Source organism: Prionailurus bengalensis, chromosome B3 (genome assembly GCF_016509475.1).
Source record: "Prionailurus bengalensis isolate Pbe53 chromosome B3, Fcat_Pben_1.1_paternal_pri, whole genome shotgun sequence".
NCBI classification, from domain to species: domain Eukaryota; kingdom Metazoa; phylum Chordata; class Mammalia; order Carnivora; family Felidae; genus Prionailurus; species Prionailurus bengalensis.
The window spans coordinates 115,026,113-115,043,472 of NC_057355.1; the positions used below are offsets into that span (position 1 = coordinate 115,026,113).

Consider the following 17,360-nt stretch of genomic DNA (forward strand, 5'->3'; position numbering starts at 1 on the left):
ACCGCTCTGGGAACTAGTTCCCTGGGAACTACTTAGCATCAAGCTGCCATAGCTTTGAACTGTGTCTCTGAGGTGCCTTCATTAGCAAGATGTGTCCTAAGGTATGAGAAAAGCCTAAGAGAAGGATTTTGGGGTCTGAGAACACTCGAAAATGTTTCCATGGACATTAAAGGTAATTGCCTCTTTACACCAAATTTTTAGCCTGCAAAAGATTTCATAGGAACACTCTACTTTTGGATAGTGGGGGTAGCCAGTATTCTTCTTTGACACTCTACCAAAACTCAACAAATGGTAGTTTTTGTTAGTTGCAGTATAGCATCAGAAACTATATCAATGGGGGCACCTGGGTCGCTCAGTTGGTTAAGCATCTGACTTTGGCTCAGGTCATGATCTCATGGTTTGTGAGTTCGAGCCCCTTGACGGGCTCTGTGCTGACAGGTTGGAGCCTAGAGCCTGCTTCGGATTCTGTGTCTCCCTCTCTCTCTGCCCTCCCACATTTGAACTCTGTCTTTCTCTCTCTCTCTCAAAAAAAATAAATAATAAACATTTTAAAACATTTTTAAAAAGAAACTATATCAATGAACTTTATGTGCTCAATTATATTAAAACCCATTTGGTCTGCCTTGCACTATGCGTGGATCTTTTGCCCATGCATGATTTTATAATCCTATGCATGGGCCATTTGGAAAATATTACTTTACTAAGTTATGCAGATCTTCAGAATTGGATCTATTTCATGATGAAAACTAAAAATTCACATTTGCTAATAATAGCACTTTGTCTTAGCAGAAACTTCCTTAAGTATTGGGAAGGTGTTCAGCTCACTGGGGCAAATACAAGTTGTCAAAAATTCTGACTTTTGCTTGAAAGCTTTTCCTTTGGCCACAAATGCTGTCAATAATCTTTTTTGAAGTGACAAACTCTGTTCGTTTGGGAGAAAGTGTCCATCCAAGAACCAAGTCTGAATAGCCATGGTTATTTGGTCCTTTTGAGCAAACACGGTGTTTCGTGGAAGGGCTAGTGCCGGTCCTCACTCCCTCCTCTCACACGTGCCTTTCCTCCAAACAAGCTCTGAGCTTCAGGACGCTTACCTTCCCGTTTGCCACACAGAATAGTAAAAAGATGTGCACTTTGGTCAAGAGTTCATAAAATTAATAATTTTTACTGCTTCATCTCAGACATCTTAAGTCAAAACTGGTTTCTTTCTCTCTTTTGTTTTCATTTGTTTGCTCGTTTTGTCCTGTGACATTTGGGCAGTGAAGAGTATCACGACGGCCAGTACGATATCTGGTGCCAGCAATTTTACCCAGATGCCAACACAGTGAAGAAGGCAAATGACATCTTGGTATTAAAATAAAAATAATTTTGACCTTGCAGACACCCTCATAGGGTCTCAGGGTCTCAGGGACCACAGAGGTCCACAGATCTTACTCTGAGAACCATTTCTTTAGCGAAAAGGATGCCTGCCATTCGATCCCTTGCGGCATTTATAGGTGAATGAGCTACATGCTAAGACGTACGTGCGCCAGGTCTTTGTGTCAAATTGTAATGGCCACCGTTGTGTCATAAGCGAGAAAATATATCACTAGACATCAGCTTATTCTTGTGGATGGGCTTGATATGAGACTATTTGTTTATTTAAGGGAGGTTAGTGTGTTTTCACGCTTCTGTTTGCCCCACTTGTCAAAGGTGTATGGATGGCGGTAGGAAACTTGGCACTGAGAAATTTCACTGAGAAATTTCTCAGACTGTCTGCATTGAAAAATTAAGGTGCATGAGGAGGTTAACACCTGTGCCCCTTCCTTTTCACCCGATAAACAGTGAAAGCTCTGTGGACTGCAGAAGACATCCTTTTCGGGGGAACAGGGTCCTTCAAGCTTCAAGCTTAAAGTGGGCAGAGGTCTAACTCACATCCACGAGATAAGCAGCAGGCCCCAAAGGCAGCATATCTTCAAATGGTCATGGCATCCACAAGAATTTTACCGCTGTGGAAGTAGCTAAAGACAATGCCTGTCCTGGAGCCCTCAGCATCCCCACAAAGCACACTTAGAGAACACAGAAAGAGGAATGGTTATTTTTCACACTCATTCAGTTTTGCTTACACATTTCTTTTTTGCTGCAGAAAAATCTGAGTAGGTTTGAACCCCACACCTGACCAGGCTCAGCTCTTTGGTGAGTGATTGTATAGCTGTTCTGTCTGTGATCACAGACCCCGTCTGTAAGTGGGAAACAACAGGCAGTTGTGTCCGGAGCCCTGGGAACTGGAGACCTTTCCACATCTGTTGGCCTGGTCGGGGGCGGGAGGAAATCACCAAAACCTTCCAACATGGGGCCATAGCAGGGAGACAAAGGGGAAGCCATAAGCCGCTGAGCGACCCCAGGTCATATGACCACCCCATGGTCCTCTCCCGTCCCCTTTCATCCCCTCAGGTCCCCAAGACTCAGCCTTTTCATCATTCTCCAAGTCAGCAGGATCAGGTTTATGTGAGTTGACCAGAAAGCTTATCAAATGAAGGCAGAAGCAGGTGTTTGCAAAGCTCCTCCCTGCTGAAAGCTGGGTCGAACAAGGTTGACAGTATGGCTGAGGCCAACATCCCACACTAATTGCATTTTCTTTCCTGGAACTCTTTCTCTCTTTCCTCTCTTTCTGGTTTGGAACCCCTAGAGGTCTCTGGGAACCAGTCACCAAAACAAACCATTCAAAGAGCTAAGGATTTAGGGGAAAAAAATACTCAGGGATGTGACATCATGGGCTGAACAGTGGCCCTTCTGTGCCAAAGCCCAGGAAATACCATTTGAAGGCATCCAGAGGCTTCTACCCAGTGGTGGGCCAGAGCCAGATCCTCTGAGCTTGTGAGGATTGATTGCATGTTCCTTTTCCCAACTTCGAAATCATGATGTCATGTTGGTAGCTTGAACTGACCATGGTGGGAATATTTATATCATAGAAATCAGCAGACTGCAAACCAGGCTTTCTCCTCCCCAAAACTGGTTGTTAAGCTTTTACCAGCATGTCAGTGCCTCTACTATAGAGGCACTCAAAGTACGATTTTCAGATCAACTATATTGGAATTTCCTAGGGAAAAGAGAAGATGGGGGTGGAAGTGTTGTTGTTGAAGATGTAGATTTCTTGGCCAACCTGAACTAACTGGATCAGATTCTTTGGAGGGGGATCCTGAGGAAATGCATTTTTAGCAAGTTGTGAAGGTTATTAATAAATTCAGTAAAGTTTAAGACTTTAGGCGTAAGGAGTGGGAGGGAAAAGTGGGTGTACATCTGGCTCTTGGCATCTGGAAGCAACAGCTGGCTTCAGTCCCAGTTGGCCTGAGAACGGACAGCTGTTTTCCCTCGAGATATAAACTTCATGACAGGAAAAGGAGGTGGGAACTCTGGGGTTCTAGCCCCCACCCCCAACAGACAATTGGTTCTGCCTTGGATCTTAGGATATTTCTACTTTCAAACCCTGAGACTTGGACCCGAGATGACATGGGCAAAGACCCAGACATATGCACCGTCATTTGTATTGTTGATAGGGTTGGTGGAGCCTAGGGAGGACCCATGGTCAGTTTTTCATACTAGATTGCTCAAGACAGCATTTTTCTTTCAGATTTGTACAGGCATTAGCAGAAGCTTTCACAATCAAATGTGATTTGTAAAGCAAGGACCCTGTTTACTTTATCCTACTGAGCCTGGAAAAGAAAGTCCTTTAAGGCAGAAAGAAAAAAGAGAAATCTTTCTTTCCTCAGCTGTGAAACAGAAAGTTTATAGAAGGCCCAACCCTACTTTTGATTTGTTTTGCATTTACCTGAACAAGTGGTTCACATTAATTCTTCCTGAAAAATTTTATCATAGTCCTGGGAGGTAGGTATTGATGAGAAAACAAAGACCAGGCCAGGTAACATGAAAACAGAGCTGGTAAGTGGCAGAGCTGAAGTTTGGACCCCAATTCTTATGACAAAACAAACAAACAAATTGACTAAACAAACAAACAAACAAACAAACAAAAAACCCTAATGTGCTTTCCTCCCAAACACAATGCAGTATTTTTTCCACATGAGGTTGGAGCCAAGGAAGTCCTTAATAGGCAACTGGTGATAGTGACATTAGACACCTGAGCCCAAAATATTGTGAATTCCTAAACCATCAGATCTCCTTATATATTGATGCAAATTCACAAAAGCCACATGTAAAACTTTCAAAATTATAAGCTATTGAGTTACAAACTATTAGATTATTGGCTATTAGATTATCCACTGGAATGGATAATTGAAAGCCGGCCATGTTTGTGAACATAATGTAGGTATTCCCCATATCAGACATTTAGGCTTGCAGCAGTTCATCAAGTTCATGATCCAGTCCTGTGTGCTTGCTGTAACTATTCAGGGCTTTTATTAAACATAAGACTTTGTCAAATGGGAGGGGGAAGCAGAAAAGAGCCCCACTCTGGGAAAACAAGATGTAATCTCAAGTATTTTTTGCCAGGTTTCATAGCCTTTTTTGTATCTAGAAACTCTCTTTCTTATCTGAGGACCCATGTCCGCTTTGAAATCATTCATTCATTCAGCAAATGTATAGTGAGGACTGACTCTGTGTCACACACTGGGCCAGGTGAAGAACAGGAGGCAGATAGACCTCATCTTGTCTTCATGAAGTTTATAGTCTACTGGGAGACAGATATTATACAAACAATTATAAAAAATAAATATGTGATTGTACATTGTCTTAAGTGCTGAGAAAGGGAAGTACATGGTACAAAGAGAAAGGTCAACAGTGTTGAAAGATCATCTGCAATGAGAACATTTATATGGAGACCTTATTGATGGGGTTTTTTTGTGTTTGTTTTTATCATTTTTGGTGGCGTAGGATGGGGGTAAGGGGTTGTTGGGAGTTTGGGACACTTGAAAGGGAGATGTCGAGTAGGCAACTAAATATCCATATTAAGAGAGAAGTTGGTTTGGGAGTGAGCAACACAGAGGCAGACTCAAGCTCTTATGAGAGGGCCTGGATGAGATCATTTAGGGGTGATGAGTGAAAGGAGAACCAAGGTCTGAGCCCTGCACCCTGGGCTGCCATATGCGAGCTCTCTCTCTGGCAGAGGAGGAGGAGCTCCCAGAGAGGAGACAGTCCTGGAAGCCATTGGTCCCCATTGTGTTTGGGGACTGTCCATATGCAAGTACAAAAACCAGAAAGGCAATTCAGGGCCCCCCACACACATCTGACCCCCACCTCCTCTTTTCCCATGTGCCAGGCAGGCTCTTTGTGGGCCAGTGAATGAAGTGAACTGGAGCTCTCAGGATTTGGATTGGTCTTGTCCCAGGCAGTGCCTCATCATGCTAAATTATTACTATTTCTTCCTTCCTTGGCCCCAACCTCCTTAACCCCCAAGCTGCTGAGTGTGTAGGTATTAGAAAGAAAGCAAATAAACCAGTTTACGCTGATGTGTGGTAAACCAGTTTACCAGCTATTTCTCACTGAGATATATTATTGAAAAAAAGGCAGAACTAAATCTCTAATCTGTGGAATTTCGGGCTACCTAATATGCTTAAGGTGATGCCCTTGGGAGGGAAGACACTTTGAGGTAGGGACTGTCACTCTGCTCCTCCTCCACCTTCCTTCTATAATCCCCAGCTTTTCTTCCTCTACTTCTGAGTCTCCAGAGTCTTGAAAACCTCCACCATTTTCAGAGTGGACCCTTGGCCCTCATGACCATGCTATTATTGGGCATTCACTATGTGCAGATGCTATACTAAGCATTTGACACAGGTTGACCTCATTTGGATGTCACAGCAACCCTATGAGTTGGACCAGTCACTATTCTCGTTCTGTAGGTGAGGCCATGGAGGATAGTAATGTGAATCAGCTGACTATGGATACACAGCTAGTAGGCTGAGATTTAAAAGAGCGTCTTGCTTCCCAGTCCACACTCGGGATGGTGGGGTGGGCTATAAACTGGAGACTGCCCATGTTTGTGTTTATTCTTCTCAGAATACAGAAGTAAATGCCTGATCTGGTGCTCTGAGGTGACTCTTAACTATGCCTGACTCCATTTGCCCTAGTCTGAGGTTGCCCAGGGCAAGCCCACAGTTGCTGATTACAAACAAGATGAAAGTTATGTGGGGTGTCAGCTTCTGTCTCTTGAAAGAGAGGACCAAAAAAATGCCTCCTTATCCTATAAAAGATGAGGTGGAAGACACAATCTTTTCAGGCCAAACCTCTTGGGCAGAGCTTAAAGTAATCACAGAAGAATATGGATGCCTCCCTCACCATTTCTGAGATGTCCGAGTTTTTCTTTCTTTGGAACAGAGCCTTTGGAAGGTTCCATAATCCTTCCTCTCCTGGCTCAGAGGCCCAGCTACACTTTATAAAACAACTCAGAGCCATCTGATTTGAAGCATGTACCGGCTCGTGTGTGCAAGACAGTAATTACCTCCAATTCCAGTTAGGAAAGCTGAAACCTGCCTTTTTCATGCCTCAAACAATTATGGAAACGCCTTTTGAAGCTCTGGATAGAATAGAAAAGCAAAACAAACCAGAGCACATTAGAGCCTGGGATTTGAGCATGGCTTAGTTTTGTGCAGCAGGACTCAGGAGGAACTGTGGGAGAGGGTCAGGGGTCACTCCAAACCTCCAGCTGCCAACCAATTTTGCCTATGCCAAAAGAACCATCATTTTGTACTTAAAATCAAGGCCTCTCTCCTGGCTCAGGAACAGCCTCTGCATCAGCTGTGAAGAAGACTCCCTGATTAGATAAGGCCTGGAATGCATTTGATGTTGAGCAAAACAGTTCTCTGACAGCTTTCCTTACATGCCATTAGAATGTTTTTCCCTCAGCTGAAACTTGGTGAGATAAACTGAATCCCCGGGGACCCTTGTTTTGGGGTGCATATTTGAGGAATTTATGTGGCCTGTGTGCCACTTGGAGTTAAGCTTCTCCAGCCCTGAAACTCTTCTGGGCTTAGTGGTGGCATGTGGCCATTTGGAGGCAGGCTGGTTAACCACTGCTGTGAGAGTGGAAAGCAGAATACCAAGCAAGAGGTCAGAGGTCAGCAAGCAGCCCCAGGGTGGGGTGAAAGCCTTAGGGCTCATGCTTCTTTACAGAACCCAAGGACGGTTTTGCGACATTTGGCATTGTGCCATAAAGTACAGGGATGGAAGTAGAGCTGTGGTATGGAGGTGTGACGCCATGGTAGAATTGTCTTGGCGGAGACCCGTTCACGACAAGGATTGTTTATGTGGCCTTTTGAATTAATACGCCTGGATTGACTATTAGGACAACATGACATGAACCTAGGAGGCTCCCTTTTGAGTTTAGATGAGAGTAAAATGTGGCACCAAAGAGCCCCAGGAGAATTCACTCTGCCAGATTCATGCCCTTCCCCCAAGCTGAGAAGAGGAGCATTTCTCTTGGCCATGGGATAAGTACTCTTAGCTCTGTCTGTCTGTCTCCACTGCCTTGATAGTGGGCCTTGATGTCCCCCCTTAACTATAAGCAACAGCCTTTATGGGAATATTATTCCTATAGAGCAAAGCAGAAGGACACTTTGCTTAGCAATGTGTCTGCTGCCCTCAAGATGGGGTGAATATCAATGTCTGGAGACAACAAAATGGCCAGTTCTGTGACTGTAAGAGAAAAGGTTCATGTGTTATTATCTTTTAATAATTATAAGACACAAATGTATCACAGCTTTACCAAGTACCATGCAATGCTCTAAAGGCTTTGCATGGTTCCCTCATTTACTCCTGACTCCAGCCCTCCAGGTTGCATATGAGGTAACTGGGATAAGGAGTGGCCACATAAGCTGCCCAAGAACACACACAGAATCAGCACTACTTATAACAGACCAACAGAGAAAGCCACTGTCATGATCCCAGAGTGGTTCAGAAGCACTGAAAAGTTTGAAATCTATACAACAAGATGCTTAAAATTTAAAAATCCAAACTTTTCAGGCTGGACAGACTAAAAGTGTATGGATACGGATAGTGTATAGATTCCCTCAGTGTGTGCACAGCTCACTAGAGTGTTGGAATTACAGGCCTCACTCCTGTACATTCCTGAAGGAGGTGTTTCAAGACCAAGAAATATAAGTACATTACAAGTCCTACACTTAACTTCCCTGGTAGATAGATAGGTTAAGTATGCCCACATGTCAGGCTGATTTTATATTAAGTGTGCCTAACAAATCTGGAACACATGACTTAAAAATATTCTGGATACAGGGGCATCTGGGTGGCTCAGTCAGCTGAGTGTCTGACTTCGGATCAGGTCATGATCTTGTGGTTCGTGAGTTTGAGCCCCACATCAGGCTTGCTGCTGTCAGTGTGGAGCCAGTTCTGGATCCTCTGTCCCCCTCTTTCTCTGCTCCTTGCCTGCTAATACTCTCATAAATTTGTATTGCCTTAAGCCACTACATTGGTGGTAATTTGTTACAGCAGCAATAGAAAACTGATTCAGACCCTGGTAGATAGCTGCAATGCAAAAGATGACAACATCCCCAGGTCCCATGATCTGGGCATTGAAAATCACAATGGTCACCTCCACATTTTCCTGATGACCATCTGAAAACTCTCACCACTGTCCTGGCCAAGCACCATTGTTATTACTATGATTTGTATTTTTTATTATCTGAAATTTTACTTTTAAAAAGTCATCAATCTCAGTTTCCTGGCTCTAGTCAGATTTGCACTAAGCCATCCAAAGCCAGAGTTGTCCAATCTGTTGCTAAAGAGCTGGGGATAGACTCTACCATCCACTGTAAAGAATACCTTCTTTCACATTATGTCGCCCCAATGAAGTTTAACCACCAAATGGTTTCTACCCCACCATAGCCTTGCTAAACTACTTAAGAGAAAAACTTTAGCCATTGAGAATCATGTCACCCATCACATTTCCTCTTTCTTGCCTTTAGCTGCCAAGAAGCCTTGAACAAATTTAATGCTCAATTACAGTAATGGTTAGCTCAGGTTTTTGGCATAATTATTTCCTCTTCCTCATCCATGGTTTAAATTTCTTTCTCTTATTCATCCAACTTATTGTACACATGTCTTTTCTTGTAAACTATCTTAAGAATACTTTGAGAGTTGGATATAAATCATAAAGTACAAAAAACAAATGAAACTTTACCTATTCTCTTGTAAGAACCCATTATCAGTCTGTTAAAATTCATATTGCTAAACATCTTGACCAGTAAGTTCCAAGAAGGAGGGATGAAGAGCATGATGAGTCAAGGTCCCATATTTAATGAGAAAAAAATTCTGACTGCAAATATGGATTTGGTTGAAACAAAATATTTACCTTTTAAAATGATTATTTAATAAGCATTCTAATATGTGCTGTGAGCAGCTACTGGGTGCCAGATGCTGTTTTAAACTTTATTCCATCAATCTTGTGACATAGATTGTATCATTTCTAATTGGCTAATGGGAAAACTGTGGCTCAAGAAAGTTAGATAAATTTCCCTCAACCTCCCAGCTAGTAAGTGATGAGCCTCTGGTTGACACTCTGGTCTGTCCAACTCTAAATAAGTCCCACCTCTATTGTGCTTCAGGAAATGCAGTTGATTTCCTTTTTCTAGGTGGATTAATGTTGAAACAGTGAACATGGCTCAAACTACAGTTATCTGAGTTCCAAATCCAAAAGCTGGACAAGAGGGTCCCATGGAGTAACAGGGACTAAATTGCTCTAAGCATGGTAGCTGACTAGAGTGAGGCTCACTGCTGGAACTAAAACACTGAGATGGAACTTTCTTACTAGGGAAAGCATGTTGAAAAAAAAGACACTAATGACACTACATGGGACTGCTTCTATGAAACTATAGGCCTTTGGAGGCAGGAGGAAGTAGTCAGAGCCCAGCAACAGAAACCAGGATGTTTCACCTACTCCAGGAGATATTACTAATTCCATGGTTATGCATGATCGATAAGGAGAAAGAAAAGAAAAGAAAAGAAAAGAAAAGAAAAGAAAAGAGAAAAGACAAGACACCCACACACATACACACTCCAATTAGCATCCAAACAAAGATAGCCAACACTAAGAAAAACAAAATTAACATTTGTTAGATTTAGTTTGTACAAAAGAAATTAAATACACTCTAAGTGTATTTAAATAAAGAGGAATAACACCTATTTTTAAAAGGAAATTGTGAAATAAAGCAGGCATAAATGAAATAAGAATTGGTAAACATGAAAAAGAGCCAATTAGAAAGGTAAAATCTGTAGATAGGATAAACTCTAGATAAGACATAGTTGAAGAGGGATCAGTGAATGGGAAGGTAGTATGGAAGAAGTCACTCAAAATGCAGCCCAGAGTCAAAGTTAAGAGAGTGGAAGGCAGATCGAAAAGTTCCAATTTATGTCTATTAGGAGTTCTGCAAGAAAGCATTGAGGGAATAGTAAAGAATCCACAGTTGGAAAGATTTTAATTGAAAAAAGCACTTTGAATACTGAGTAGGATAAATAAAAGTAAATCCACATTTAAAACTTTGTAGTGAAACTATAGAACTTCAAGGATAAAAAAAGACAATATTGGAAATTACCAGAAAGGAAAGAGAGGTTACTTATACAGAAATAACGTTTGCATTGATAATAGACATCTCAGTAGCAACAAGATATTCCAGAAGACAGTGGTGGGGTATCTTCAAAGATCTGAGGAAGAAAAAAAAGAACTGTTAATCTAAAGTTTTATATTTAGTTGAACTAGCCTTAAAAGAGTTACAAATAAAAGAATTTTTAGAAATAGAAAGGAATGAAGTTTGTCAGTCTTGGATCTTCACTAAAAGTACCATTAAAGGATGTATTATAACAGGGAAAAAAAAAACTGAGTAAACTATCTGAATCATGAAACTATAGTGGGCATAGAAATAAATTGATTAAACTGCACTTCAACTGATTATAAAAATAACTAAATCTGGAGTTTAAAATAAAGTTTAAGTCAAAATATCGGGACAATCTGATGGGAGAGGGAGTGTTAATTAGATAGTTAAAATGTGCTAACACTCCTTCCTGGTCAAGAGGATAAGATATTAAAAATCTTTATTCCTTGAAATATTCACAATTAAATGTGTATGATAAAACTTTAGGGTGATCATGAGCTGAAAAGAACTTCAATCTGTAGCTTCCAAATCAACAAAGAGAAAAATATAGAACCTAGAACACCTTATCAATCTAATAGTAGGCAAGAAAAAATAAAGAAATGAAGAAGCAAAGAAGATAAATAGAAAAGCCTAAGTAAAATGGAAGAAGTAAGTAAAAAATAACAGTAACTACAATAAGTGGATTAAATGTACCAACTAAAAACCAGAGATTATCAGATTAGAATTTTTTAAAGTATCCTGCTTTGGCTATTTTCAAAGCACATACCTAGGCCAATCCACACAGAACTTTAGGAATAAAGAGATGGCAAAAGCAATACTAGGAAATACCCAAAGAAAGGTGGTGTCAGAGTATAAATAGCAGTCAAATAGAATTTAGAGCAATATATATTAATACGGATAAAGAGAAAAACATTATTATAAAGGAACCCTCCATCAAGAAGACATAACAATCATGAATCTGTATGCCTCTAAAAACACAATCTTGAAACCTTGAAATATATAAAAATAAAAACTGAGAGAAATACAAATGTACAATTATGGTAGCAGACTTAAACTCATTTTTACAAAGGCACTTATTAAGAACTTAAAAGATATAACCACAAACTATTATACACTTTACTCAAAATTCAACAATAAAGGACACATATTCTTTCCTAAGAACACATTGAACATTTACATAAATTGACATTACAGGCCACAAAAGGGGTCTCAATGAATTTTTAAGAATTGATACCATATAGACATATTCTCTGGCCACAGTGAAACTAAATAAGAAAAACTAATCTCATAAGTAATTTGTATTTAAAAAAGAAAAAAAATGTAGCTATATATCAAAGCTTGAAGACACAGCCAAAGTACTTAAGAGAGAAACTCACAAATCTTAAAATTCATTAAAGAAAATTAGGTGGACACACCTGGGTGGTTCAGTGGGTTGAGTGTCCCACTTCCACTCAGGTCTTGATCTCACAGTTGATGAGATCTGTGGGTTCTGTGCTGACAGCTCAGAGCCTGGAGCTTGCTTCAGATTCTGTGTGTCTCTCTCTCTGCCCCTCCCCTGCTTGGGCTGTCTCTTGCTCGCTCGCTCATTCTCTCTCTCAAAAATAAGTAAACATTGGGGCGCCTGGGTGGCACAGTTGGTTAAGCGTCCGACTTCAGCCAGGCCACGATCTCGCGGTCCGTGAGTTCAAGCCCCGCGTCAGGCTCTGGGCTGATGGCTCAGAGCCTGGAGCCTGTTTCTGATTCTGTGTCTCCCTCTCTCTCTGCCCCTCCCCCGTTCATGCTCTGTCTCTCTCTGTCCCAAAAATAAATAAACGTTGAAAAAAAAAATTAAAAAAAAAAATAAGTAAACATTAAATAAATAAATAGGTAAACATTAAGTAAATAAATAATTTTTTAATTAAAAAAATAAAATTAAGTGAATATGAGGAGTTACGTGTTTAAATCTACAACCAAGAAAAATAACAGATTAAGTCCAAAAAAAGCAGATAACAGAATAATAAAGATCAGAACTTCATGGACAACAAACAAAGAAACAACAATAACAAAACTTGGAATCAACAAATCCAGAAGTTATTATTGAACTGATTGGTAAAATACAAAAAATTCTTCAAGACTGCTCAAGAGGGGCACCTGGGTGGCTCAGTCAGTTGACCCTCTGACTTCAGCTCAGGTCATCTCATGGTTTGTGAGTTCAAGTCCCACGTGGGGCTGGCTGCTGTCAGGTTGTCAGTGCAAAGCCTGCTTCAGCCTCTGTCCACTCTGTCTGCCCCTCCCCCACTTGCACTCTCCCCAAAATAAATAAATGTTAAAAAAAAAAAGACTGCTCAAGAAACAAACAAAAAGAACCCAGTAAGTAGTAATATTAAGAAAAAAAAGAGACAATGACTCATAACTACAGATAAAGTTGGGATGAAGAAAATCATAAACTAGGATGAACAACTTTATGAACAACTCTATGAATAACTTAATGTCAATGGATGAAATTGATAATTTTTCAAAATTGAATCAAGGATGATTAATCGGAAACTTTAAATCAACTAATAGCCCATGAAGGAACTGAATCACTATCCAAAATCTTCCATTCAAATGATGTTGGGCCTAGGTGATCTTACAGGAATGTTTTACCAACCCATCAAGGAACAGCTAACCTCTGTGTTATACAAACTGCTTTTGAGTGTAGAAAAAGAAGGAAAACTACTCAATTTATGAGGCTGGTATAAACTTGATATAAAACCCAAGACTATACAATGATAGACTAGTTGTTACAAACATAGATGAAAAATTCCTAAATAAAATATTACCAGAGATGATGATGGGTGTGTGCATGTATTTAAAAAAAAAAAAAAAAAACCTTCTGGAGGAATTTATGTAAGAAATGCAAGGATGACCCAACATCAGATGATGCTAATATAATATACCACTTATAACAGATTAAAATAGTAAAGGTTTATGATTCTCTTATAGATGCAGAAAAGTCATTTGATAGAATCCAAAGTTCTTCATTATATAAACTCAGCAAACTAAGAATAGGAGTGAACTTCTTTCATTTCATAAGGAATGTATACAATAACAAATATCTTTGTAAACATTACACTCAAAGGTAAAACGTTAGCTGTATTCGTATTAAAATCAGGGGGAAAAAGGATATGATAATACCTATTATCAGCCCATCAGTGCAATGAGGAAAGACAGTAAAATTAAAGAATTGGAAAGAGAAAAGACAAGCCATCTTCCTTTAAAGACAGTAAGATTGTTTAAAGAAAATCCATACTGTAGGAAAATGGTTAGAAATAAAAAGGGAGTTCAGAGAGTTTGCTGAATATAACGTCAATATAGAAATTGCCAGAGGATGAGGGAAAAGAAAGATGAATAGGCAGAGCACAGGATTTTTAAAGCAGTGAAACTATTCTGTATGATACTATAATGATGCATATATGTTGTTATACATTTGTCCAAACCCATAGAATGCACAACACCAAGAGCAAACTATGGACTTGGGTAATGGGTGGATGTGGGCTCCTAAGTTGTAACAATGAACAGCACGGGTGGGGGATGTTGATAATGGGAGAGGCTGTGCATGTGTGGAGGCGGGGGACTCTGTCTGCACCTTCGGATCAATTTTGCTGTGAACCTAAAACTGCTCTAAAAAATAGTCTATTTTTTAAAATGGTCAACAGCATTCCCTATATGCTACATAAAACCAATTCGAAGGGAGACAGAGAATAGGAAGGTAGCTGGAGGAGAATGTGGTATCAAGGGAGGATTTTTTTTAAGTTTATTTATTTTGAGAGAGAGAGAAAGAGAGCGAGCAGGGGAGGGACAGAGAGAGAGGGAGAGAGAGAATCCCAAGCACACTCCACTCTGTCAGGGCAGAGCCTGACATGGGGCTCAAACTCACAAACAATGAGATCATGACCTGAGCCGAAATCAAGAGTCAGACACGTAGCCGGCTAAGTCACCTGGGCACCCCTCAAGAGAGGATTTTGAAAGATGAAAGCTAGCTGGGCATTTTGTTGCTGATGCTGATAGAGTGATTCAGTAGGGTAGAAGAAGCTGATTGTGCAGAAGAGGGATGGGGCTGACCTCAGAAACAAAGTCCCTGAGACATACAGAGAAGGTGGAATCCAAAACACAAGTAGAGGGGTTTGGCTTTCATAGGAAGAGGGACACTTCTGTTGTGATGGGAGTGAAAACAGATACTACACCAGTACTTTTGCAGCTGTTGTGATGGGGAAATGAGAGCGTTTCGGTCTGATTATTTCTGTTTCTCAATGAGACGTGATTTGATATCATCAGCTGAAAGGGGGTGATGGTTAGAGGTTTGAGGGGGAGAAGAGACACAAATAGTGATGTTGTGAAATGAACTTGCTATAGAAATAATGCAGGACTTCTGGACAATATTGAGTACTCGTTTGAGAACGGCAGTAGTCATGGATTTAAAATGTGATCATTCAACTCGAGGTGTTATTTTCTCCATTCATCTTCAATTGCCTCAGAGCTATTACAGCCTAAGCCAATACGCTTGGGGTTGACCAAGCTTGGGGTTGGTTTGACCAGCTTGGGGTTGTACTAGGCAAGTTTGGCCTAGATAGAACAAAACAGAGCAAAACAAAACAAAACAAAACATAACAAAAATAAACATGCAGGTGAGCTTACTTGATAGGAGGAGACACACTACAGAAAGTTGGCTGGAAAGATAAAACTGGTGGTTGGATCATATGACAATTAAAATCTAGACTTGAAAGGGGTGATGACAAGGTCTAGGCTATGACCATGTGAAAGTATCTGAGGAAGGTGAAACAACAGATCATTGGAAGTGAGGAGGTCAAGGAACTCAGAAACCATGTTAAAGTCACCAAGGATGATGACAGAAACAGGGCTGAATGGGAGGAGGGTGAGCCAGGTTCTCCAGTGCTAAATAAATAAATGAGCAATGGAGAGGTTATTGATGACAGAAAAAAAAATGGAGATAGGTTATATGGTCTGAAGAAATGAGTACCCCAAGACCTGTGGGTTTTATAGGATAATGAGGAGAAAAGGCATAGAGTAGCAATGGGAAACAAGGAAGCCAACTTCCCCGTTGTCAGCCTCTGGGATATGTGGACAATGAGAAAAAAAAGCAGACCCCACTTTTGAGTGCAATGGTGAAAATCACATATTAGGGCCAACCAGGTTTCAGTGAAGGCACCAAGATGAACAGAATGTTTAAAGAAGAGGATAAGGATTTAAAGGAGTTCCAGAAAGTTTGGGGGAGACGGTGGATACTGAGTCAGATAATAATAATTGGGTCAGATATTAATAACAGCACCGGCATTGTCTATTGTCTCTTCCCCACCTCCTCCCCCACTAGCATGTAAACTCCATGAGGGTAGGCATCTTTGTCTATTTTGTTCACAGATATATCTCAAGGACTAGAAAAGTGCCTGGAAATCCTAGATGCTCAGTAAATATATGTGGGGTTTTTTTTAAGTTTATTATTTATTTTTGAGAGAAAGAGAGAGCGAGCACAAGCAGGGGAGGGGCAGAGAGAGAGACAGAATCTGAAGCAGGCTCCTGACTTGGAGCTGTCAGCACAGAGATGTATGTGGGGCTGAAACGAAAGAAACTCGAGATCATGACCTGAACTGAAGCTGGAGGCTTAACCGACTGAGCCACCCAGACGCCCCATTGTTGAATAAATAACAGTAGCTAATATTTACTGAACACTAATGTGCCAGGATGCTGCTAAGTGTTTTATATGTATTATTATTACCACCCCATTTTATAGATAGCAGCATTGAAGCACAGAGAAGCTAAATAATTCGCCTTAGGCCATGGAACTAGCAAGTGATAGACTTGAAGTTCAAACGCACTCGAGTTGTAGGTTGGCTCTGGAGCCCCTATATGCTGAACCTCCAGATTACCCCATCTCCTTATGGTTGGTGAACACACAGAGCAATGTCAAGCTAAGAACCCAGGTGATGGTAAATGACCAAAGAGCAATGAGGTTAAATATTAAATGATAACTATTATTACTGATTTCAAAAGCTAGTCTCAAAACTAGTATAGGGCATTTGCTGCCCCTAATGTCACATACTTTTGGTCATCTGTCACTGTGAACCAGTTGCTTTCTGCTCTCAGTTTCCAGTTCTTTCCTCCATATCTTTACCCACTGTGTATCTCCCTTATTTGTTATTTTTAGTTTCCCCTGGCAAACCCTCAGCCTTTTCCACGAACTTTTTTCAAGGACAGTCAGGCACATTGGAACCTAATCTCTGAGCATGTGATATTGACACATCGATCTTACTGCAGGCCTGAGGATCACCAGGCTGACTCACTGTCATACTGATTCCAGCTACCTACTCATTCTGGAAGCACCCTTTGAAGTGCTGAGATTCTGCTGGCCATTTTATGAACAGCGCACACTATAAAGTAAAAAACGAAAAGAACATTCCAACACTTCAGGGAAACCAAGAAAGAAAATGAGTATGTGTAGCTGGGTAACTGGATAGAAGAAACTCGGGATAGTGCCACTGTTTCTGCATTAGGGCCCCTGCATCATATCCCACAGTGAGACATATGCTCCCTGGGGTCAGGGCACATGGAAGGTCTCCATAAGTACTTGGTAAATCAGACTGAAGGTTAGTACCCACAGTGCATTGGTGCTATTTTACCCATTAAAGTTCTTTAGCTGCGTGAAACAGAAGCACCTCTGGCTTACATAAACAAAGAGGGTTTAGAAGAAGGATATAGGGAGCCTATAGGATTCAGGACAGACTGGGGAACCAGTCT

The 17,360-nt window shown here is 40.7% G+C and overlaps 1 protein-coding gene across 2 annotated transcripts in view; it reads left to right on the top strand.

Annotated features, from left to right (window-relative positions):
- RAD51B (RAD51 paralog B) overlaps positions 1-17,360 on the top strand; it is a 646,020-nt gene that overhangs the window by 612,792 nt on the left and 15,868 nt on the right. The gene's annotated exons all lie outside the window — the stretch shown is intronic.